The sequence below is a fragment of the Anneissia japonica genome, unplaced genomic scaffold, assembly GCF_011630105.1.
Source record: "Anneissia japonica isolate Jap-2015-1 unplaced genomic scaffold, ASM1163010v1 scaffold287712_len2945570_cov188, whole genome shotgun sequence".
Taxonomy (NCBI): domain Eukaryota; kingdom Metazoa; phylum Echinodermata; class Crinoidea; order Comatulida; family Comatulidae; genus Anneissia; species Anneissia japonica.
The window spans coordinates 1767951-1778272 of NW_022704401.1; positions in this window are offsets into that span (position 1 = coordinate 1767951).

Below are 10322 nucleotides of genomic sequence, written 5' to 3' on the forward strand. Positions count from 1 at the left end.
ATAATAATAAAATAATAATAATAATAATATAATAATAATAATAATAATAATAATAATAATAATAATAATAATAATAATAATAATAATAATAATAATAATAATAATAACGATCTTGCCAATGATGTGTCTTATTTCGTGTAGAATCCTTACTATCTATCTCACTATCGAGGCTAATATCATAAGTAAGTTAACTACAGATATTATACACGAATCAGATCTATATAGGTCTGTAGTGAAACTGTAAATTAAAGTTAACCTAATAATTTTTTCTTTATGACATCCTCCTTTGTTTCAGTTTGAGGATAGGCCTGTTTGTTTTCAATTACTAAATCAAACATTTTCATTATAGGCCTGCTACTCCAAAATGAATTGGTTTTTCCAGCTAAAACTATCAGTAGGCCCCTTATTGTCATTGGCCACGCATTGACCAACTTTTAAAAATAGAACTGATTGAGAATATGTAAGCTAAGCCAGGCCCGGGGGAAAAAAATCCCAATTGATAGTTTAAAAGGCCTTATTGTTGGATTTTAATATTAAATATATTTTGATATATTTATATATTTTAATAAATAAACATATTTTATATAATCACTAATTTAACAAAAAAAATAATAGTAATAGCTGTTTTGATTTTAAAATTGCGAACACAAATTAAACTACACATCCGGTGGAGTTATAGGGAGTGCGTGGGGGTGCAAGCCTACAACAAGTAGCCAAAAAAAAAATCAAAAAGATCCAGCTCCATTAGTTAAAAGTCACCTCAAATTACCTTATTTCGCGAACTAGCTATCCCTCACCTAATCATAGAGCCCCCACTTCACATTCGTTCCCCTTTTCACCCCCATCATTTCGCCACTGTATTTGACAACTGTCAGTAGATTACCGTAGGTCTACATGTAGCACTAGCATGGTGTAAACATTTTCAGTTCGGGCAATTTTGTTTTTATCTAGACGCCATTTTTACCGTATGTGCGAGCATACGTTATGACGACAATGTACATATAAAACAGATAACATATAATAATATCTCAATTACTACAGACAATGACATATTTTTGTTTTGCCATGCTTCATTTTATCTTATCGGTCATTCGACTACAGGCCTATGACTTAATCCATCCATCCATCCTAAACCACTTATTTGTATATTTACTTTTTATTATTTGTTATTCAGGCTTTATAATTAAATTTAACAAAACAAACTGATAAGGATATTCTTAAGTTAAGACAACTAAATATATTTGTTAATGCCCGTGTATTTCACCTTTGCCATAAAACAATAATATTATTTTCATTCTCTATAATATGACTATTCATTAATCTGCATTATTGCCATAATAAACATTTATTTACATTCATTTCGTCTCGATTGGATGATTAATCCATTATATTTTCTAAGCATTATTTATTAATTCAAATATTGTGTTTAGATGTCGTAAATGTCTAATTTTGATTTACGAAGAAATTCACTGTAAACACGAGATCCAAGTTCAGGTTGATGACGTTTTCAAAACAATGATTCTTTTTATAGGAAGAGCGATGATCTGTGCTGGCCGCTAAGCTGAATAATAGGTTCGTTGACATTTTTCTCCGGCGATCGAAAGTCTACAATAATATTACAAAACTACCTGATTTGGAAAGTTTAAGTAAACAGTATAACCGTACCGATCGATTTATGAGACATGAAATTTACTGTTCATAAATAGTAAGCGTGAAACTTTTTAAATTACATTGACTTGAAAATCGGAGCACAACATTTAGTAAATCGCAGGCCGTACGCTAATGGATTAGTTTTGGGTTAGAGGTCAAATCTAGACGCTTATAAAGCAATATATCTTCGTTTTTGTCAACTGTCAAAAACGCTAGAAACAAGAACACATTTCCTCAATACTTCAGTTTAAAGTACTCTGGGAATCGCAAAATTCGAATGATTTTTTTTTATCGTGTATGCACGCAAACACCGTAGATATTGTTAAAGAAATATACATGTGTATAATGACATGACATAAAAAGAAAACATATCGACTAATAATAGTCTGAGTGATAGGTAGGCCTATCCCCACTTGTTACAAGTTTGATTTCTTTCACAATATTTCATTTATTTTTTTTTTCGATTTCTCTTTGCACGTCAATTTTTTTCCATATGACTAATACCCATAAGTATCGTTTAAATAACAAATAAACTTGTAGTTATGCCACTATCAATCTAAAAAAAATACATGTTGCTGATATACTGTCAACTAGGCTATACGGTACCGTACCTATGAACAGGCTTGCGCTATAAAGGTTTACGGAGTATGTCTGCTTTAGTTTTTGGTTAGGTTTTGGTAAACAAGAAGCAGAACAGAGTCCTGAGTTCTGATTAGGCCTATTTATGTCAGAATTTGGTTCATAAATACATCTCTAGGCCTGCGTTCTGGATATGCCTGTGTCAGAATGATGACTGTCAGACCACAATATTTTATCAGACTATTTGGAACGATAGCATGTTTACGAAGGCTTGATTCTGATTTTGTCCCGTATCTTCTGGGTGTCGGGTAATGCACTACACCTTTTTTCAATATGAACCAGAAAGATTTTTTTTTATAAAGAACCAGTAAAATTTTGCCCAGGCTCAGTGTTCTTATTTTTTGCCGATTTCTGGCTCAAAATGTTCTTATTTTGTAGGCCTATACACTTTACAAACGTGGAAAATTATTATTGTTCAACAGTATATTACTATATTGCATTATGGAGGTGGTCACACCTACTGCAAATAAGGTGAGATAAGATATGTTGATTTTGATCTATATTTTTTTTTAATGAAAACCTCATTTGACATTTTTATCTCAGCCTCAATTTGTCCTTATTTTGTTCTTAATTTATTGGCAATTTCAGCCTCAATGTTCTTATAAAAAAAAAGTATTTATTGGGTTTTCTATTTTTGTTAAAGTTTGTTGTTTTTTCAAATATTAATTTTTTAAGCAATTTCAGCCTCGGTGTTCTTATAAAATGTATTCTTATAAAACAAGAAGAAAAGTGCACTCAACACGCTTTAGGTTTACGGAGTAAGTCTGTTATAGGTTTTGTTTTTGTAAGTTTCTGGAAGTTGCTCACTTTCGAAATTCTTTTTTTTTTTTCTTATGCTGTGCTTTACGATATCTGCTGGGAGTCGGATAATGCACTACTTCATCAGAGAATAGACGAAATGTGATGCAACATTGTCCGTCGAGGTCTGACAGACAAAAGAAATTAAGCCTTTAACTAATAGGGAGTGCCTGGTATTAGCAAACACAATAGCAACAATGCAAGTCTGTTTGCCTCGTCATTAGTACAAATCTAAAGAGTATTTAATTATTAAATTATTCTTATACGACACCAAATTATTCGTATTTGGATAACGTTTTTAGTAGGCCTATCCATCAAATAGGCGTAAATATTATAGGCCTACTTTTGTTTACTTACAAATAACTAGTCTCATTGCCTCGTTATTTGTAGGCCTACACATTGAAAAAATATATTCTTATGCGACGCAGGACATGCCACAATCGCGAGAAATTGATATTGCATGTTTATATACACATTTTATAAGCACTGAGACTGAAATTGCTTAAAAACAAATTGAAGCTGAGGTAAAATGTCAAATGATGTTTTCATTTTAAAAAAAAAGATAGAAAAACAACTCCCTGAACAGACCAACAAATCTTATCAGTACCTTATGTGCAGTAGGTGTGACTACACTTTTTAAATATCTGTCTCTTATACACATCTAGATGTGTATAAGAGACAGATAATAGTCTGAGTGATAGGTAGGCCTATCCCCTTTTCATTTATTTTTTTAATAGGAAAAACAACAAATCTTCCGTACCTTATGTGCAGTAGGTGTGACTATGTAATACCATCTATGTTAGCAATAAAATAAACTGCTGTACAATAATACTTTTCTGTGTTCAAAATGAATAAGAACAAAATAAGAACATGTTGAGCCTGAATTTGGCAAAAACAACAGAGCCTGGGCACAATTTTACTGGTTCTTATTAAAAAAAAAAAAAAAAAAAAAAAAAAGTTAGCATCAGTTTATCAACGAGTCCCGGTGAAATATAAATAGGCCTGCTTTGATACTCCTTTCACGACCGAAGTAAATAATATTTACCAAACACTCTCTTTTTTATATACTCTCTCTTTTTTATATATTAAAACGAAAGGAAGTAGGATTATTGGGGTTCATAAATCTGTAGGCGTTTGATAATAAATTCTTTTACAAAGGCTGTAAAGTCAATGGTCAGATATGTAGCCAATAAATTATAACTTGTAGTACTTTGTAACTTTGGTAATAAACAATTTTCAGACGTTTTGATGAGGTGAAGTTATTAACAAACGGTCTGGGTAATTTCACCGAAACAAACAGCTGTTTTTTATGCAAAGTCATGTATAACGCGCGTAGGAAGCAAGTGCAAGCCGACTTCATAAGTTCCTTTCTTCGTGTGTTTTTTTTTATGAGTTTCTCTGTTAAGGTGACGCAAAAGAAAGCAAAATTGAGTGTATATTATCGTGAAAGCCAATTTTAGTCGGCTAGACCTCAAAAACGGCCGCCTGAATCGACCGGGCGACGACAGCGCTGACTAGGCTGCCAAGGGAATAGCGTTAGCAGCTGGTTCTAAGATTAACAAGACGAGGACATCATCTTTAATTTCCAGTATTCTATTTAGCGCCAGCAATTTCGACTGCCGATCACACACGCTGTGTAATAACATTCGTACTGTGTTTCTATCAAATTCTCTAATTTGGACTCGACTTACAGATTTATTTCAGGTCGAAGGAAATCAAAATAGTCTGATGGAATTTATTTCTAGATATTTCGTGTTTCTGACAAACAAGAACCATCTCAATAGGCCTAGATAGTATGGCTTCGTTATAGGCTGTGTCCAATCAGTCCACGAATCGTAATTAGGTATAGATGATAGCCGAAGCCACATTGAACACTCTAGCTTGTCAATCATACGAGCTAAGCTAACATTCTGCTATTCAGATAAGCTACAACTAGTTAATTGCTCACAATGGGCGGTGACTTCAAAGAACGAATTAGGACTTTGTCCTCGTTCAAAAAGTCCGCCTTCTATTTTCTTTTCTCGACAGACAGGTCGCCTTAGAAATCTCTCAATTCAATTCAGTGTGTACTTTCTTATTGAGAACTATTAACATAATCATTCCTCATTCTTAACTCTAATCCTAGCTAAAGAAGTAGCCGACTTCTTCGTCACATATAAGCCGGCCAACGCCAAATGCCAGTCAACTTCAGGCTAACTTTATCGCTAGATTGAAGGGTGGTAAGGTCTTTTGTAAGTAGACAGGCAGGGCTCAGCAGGGTCCCTTTGAAGTGTACCGCCTCAAGTCCTCAATTAAACCCCGTAACTTGCTGAGTAAATCAACTGGCCTGTAAAGTGACAGCTTAAAGGACTGCTTATTAGCCTCGACCGCCTCCTCTATTTATATTGCCCGATGGAGCGCGGTGGGCCATGCTAATGCGTTTTGACAGGCCTAAAACGAGAACTCTTTGAGTTTACCGATGCCTCGTATGGAGCTGATCAAGTCCGCCTGAGCATGCCTTCAATAAACCCATACAAGCAATTGTTACGCTTTCTCGTCAACCAGTGAAACAAGAAGTTCACGGACAAATGCATAATTTTTGATAAATTGCTTTTGAGCAACGGTGAATGATTTCTTTTTACCGATTTGGATTGAATTATTGCCTGTCTCATTTATGATATATTACCAACAGCATGGATTTTTTACCCTGTTGATTTCCCCTCGTGGGAAAACTGCGATGAATTTGTAAACAATTTAAAATAAGATTCGATTGAAATGTGTCGCTTGCCTGCCTCCGATCATTCTCTTCAATCCCTATGGTTCTCTAAACCGGAAACGACATTTAACCCTGTGATATTTTCGATGTTTAGATAAATTGTACAGTCGAAACCAAAAATATTTCCCCATAAAATAGTGATACCATATTTTCCTCTTATTTTTTGCCAAAGAATAAAAGCATGCTGCATGTAGTAGTAGTTATTATTAGTTTGTATAAACATTTTTTTTTTCTTTTTTTATTTGATTGAGGTGCTTGGTTTATATTTTTGTTGCTCAGTTTTGAATTCCGAAATATATTGATCGATTGATGTTTTTCCAATACACAATTCACAGAGAATAAAAGAGACTTTTAACAGCCCAACACAAGACTCAATTCCGTGGTTCCGTGAGCGACCTGCCCCAAAATTTGAAAAAATGGTATAACGTAGAAGAGTAAAATGAAGCTTGCAGGTGCCTTAGGTTGTAAGAGATATCCACACTTTTCTTGTGATTGAACCAAGACCATCAGATTTGAAGGCAAACACTAACCCCCAACCACAATCACCAAGATGATGGTGTTTAAACTAGTTGTAAGAGAATGTTGTATGCGATTTTTTTTTTTTTTTTATTAGGCCTACATTCTTAGTTCAGGGATTTGTTTTAAAAAAAGAACAACAGGCCTAATCAGTTAGATCATTTTTGTGTGACTGTACCGTTGATAAAATGGCTACCGTTTTGGCCTCTATGTAATCTTCTGACCATCATTATTAATATCATGTATAGTCATGTGCTATGTATTGTAAAAGAAATGTTATGCTTGGACAAAAAAATGGTTTAATCTGAATCTGACACATATATAGGCGTATAATACAGGCCTATAAAACTACACCTACGGAACACTAAACACTTATAAAATACTCCTAATCTTCTTCCAGAGACATAATAAACCGTTTTATATAGTAGGCTGTAATTATTATGAAAAGGGGAACAATCCACATCTTGACATACGTTGCGATTTCACAGAATACCGTATTATTATTATTATACAGTTATACTCTCGATTTTAATTCTGACAAGCAAACGTCATAGAAACGTACACGTTGTTTTCAACGATGATTCCGTTATTCAATTTCCACATTTAAAGCCGACATCGTGCTAAGATGTTATCCCACCGACACCGACCTAGAACCGAATCATAAATTTTAAAACGCATCTCGAACAAAGACTTGCCGCTAAGCCTATGTGTACAAATGTGTGTATATTAGCTTATTGAAGAAATAAGCCCTTTGATATCCCGTATTGCTATTCTGCAAATTTTTATTACGCTTGCATCAATAAAGTCACAGAAAGTACGTATCCATTAGTAAGCAGTGTAGGCTGGTAACCTAGTTTGTACAAGCAGGTCGATTGTGGTCAGCGTCGCGTTAATATTGTTGTCCACGCGTTTGCTAAAATATATATTCAACGCAAAGAATATGACTTTTTACCTAGAACAGAGAAACAGGTCACACGTATCTAATTGTGTGAAGTATGATTGAAATTCTACCTTTTTTTTTTCTAGATTATAACTTATAATGTAATGGTTGATGAACCCTATCGTTAGATGCCTGAGATGTATAATCCATGGCCCATCATTTCAACTCCTCAGAGAGATTCTACCACCGCGGAAAATATTGATAAATAATCTGTATTAAATCGTCACGGACGATTTCCCCCTTCCCTTTGAAGTTAGTGTTGGCACTCACAGCGCACACCAGCAATGCATATATAGCTAAACAACGCGTGTACTTTACACAATGAAGTAAGCACAAGAGAATCATGAGATTAACTTTTACTGAAAGAACGAAATTGTGTCACGACCTTGTAAATAGAAGAGTGCTGATTCTGATATTTATATCAAATTATTTTAAAATATAGATAGGCCTAGGCCTACTGTCGGTACTGAACAATCAAATGGACTGTAATAAACTAATATGCCTATTTAAAATTATTTTATATATTTCAAGTAAATCTACTGCAAGAAACCTAAGTAAAAATATCCCGCAGGGATTCCGGGTATTTCTAAATCAAATTTTACTTCGAAAAAAAAATGTTGCTCATTGTTGTTATTTTTCATACATTCAATTATAACTGATCTTATTCTTTCAAAGGTGAAAAAAATGCAGTGGTAGGCCTAATCCCTCTTAGATGGACCTCATACGCTATTTTAAAATATTATTACTGTTATAATTTATAATATAATAACCATTTAAATATTAATATTATAAAATGTTTACCCATGGAGCGTTTCATGGAACTACACCTCTTTTTTTTACAAGAACAGATGAAATTTTGCCCACACTCAGTGTTCTTCAACAAGAACACAAATCCCAAATCCAAATTCCAGCCTCAAAATGTTCTTATTTTGGTCTTATTTTACACACTTTTCAAAGATAAAAAAATATTATTGTACATCGGTATATTACTGTTCCGTATTATAGAGGATATTACATAGTCACACCTACTGCACATAGATACAGATAGGCTAAGACTAACCTAATTTTACAGGTTTCTAAATGGTAATAGGCCTATTAGTTGTTTTTTTTTAAATAAAAACTTTATTTGACATTTTACCTAAGCCTCAATTTGTTCTTATTTGTTAAGCAATTTCAGCCTCAATGTTTTATAGAACGTGTCCTTATAAAAATTTAAAAAAAGTAAATGAGACCTATAAAATGCGTAGCCTTATCTGTTCCCAGTACTTCCTCGAAACCGTTATTTAGGGTATGCCTGTACAATAAACAATTTTGCTTCGTTGTTTATACGCGATCATTGAAACTTGGGTAATTGCCTATATACCGATCAGAAATATATCACGATAAACAATCGACTAATACAAAGAAAATTAGGTGCTAATTAGTGATAATAAATTACTTGGGGTATGGTGAGTGGGAATTGAATCACTTAAAGGAGAGTTGAAAAGTTAGTGATAAACAATTACTTAAATATATTATGATTTAAACTGATGACGATTGAAGCAACTCAATCAAAACGTCGAGACATTCTCAACAAAACAACAGTTCTTTTCAGAAGTACCTACGTGGTCTACTGCAAGCATTTAATATAATTCTAAATATAATTAATCTTAAATAAACAGATAGTAATAAATTATTAGTAAATATAAAGAGGAATACATTTGAGCCATTCTATGCACATAAAACTACTGCTGCTGCTGCTGATGATGATGATAATAACAATAATAATAGTGATGATGATGATGATGATTGTTTGTTGCCCTTCTTCCTTTTAAATGATAAAAAGGGGCGGGTGGATAAAAGCTAAAAAAAATCCCTTTTTTACCCATCCATCGTGCTGGATGGGGTCACCCTCTTGGTATTGGTATTAAATAAATAAATACATTTTCGTCAAAGATTCCCCAACAATAGGGGAATTTTTTGATACCAACTTCAGGCTCTTTTACATCAATGAGGGCCATTCCGGGGCCATTTTGATTTATGGAAATAGACTTAAATTGGACGTCTACCGGTGCCTTCTTAAACTTCTTATAATGTAATAAATTGATTACACAATAAGCTTACAGGCATACCGGTATACATCGTAATAAATTAATATGAGGGTCTAAGCTTATTTGACTAAAAACCGGGTCGGAGTTCTATTTAGGCTATTCCGGGGAGTGCATTGACCGCACGCTTTATAATATTCGGAGTGTCCTGTTGTCAAATTAGCAGATGCAAATTAATTAACTGGTAGAGACCTAATAATTATTATCTACGTCTTATTCTTTCCCTTCAAAATTGTCCACCCCACGCCCTCCCACCTTCTGCCACACCCAGAGTCATATGCGAAGGCAGATATAGGCCTAAACTCACTTTAACTCAATCATAGGCCTAGAAATTGAATGTTTTTCATTTTAACATGAGACAAAATAATTTATGCCTAATAATAATCCTCACTATATGAAAATTAGAAAATGACATACTAATAAAAAGCGGATGTCGACTTTCCTTTCAAATAATGATCATACAATTAACATTTACATTTCACATCAATACCGTATGTAGTTTAATAACCTAATTTTAAGTACGGTACTATATCTGTTTCTGCTTGTGATGTTTATGTCTATGTCATGATCGGAAATGTTACATCTGACGTGGATGTTTACCGATCAGTTTTGACAAGTTAAAAGAGGAGATAAGGTTATAAAAAAAAATTTGCAACATTATTAAAGATGTACCGGTGCTGTCTGTGTTTTAAGTAAGGAACCCCTGTAAATTATTTAATTTTTTAATTGCTCATAATAATATAGGCCTATCATTTAGGGCTTAATTAGCCCTATCAACTTTCAATATTGACATAGGCCTAAACTTAAAAAAAAAAACAAAAACAAATAGGCCTAAGTATTTTTGGTTCATGCCTCAGTGTAGGCCTACACGCATTTTTGTGTGAACGAAAATCCTAAAATTGGATTCCACCAACCTGAGTATAGAATAACACTATAT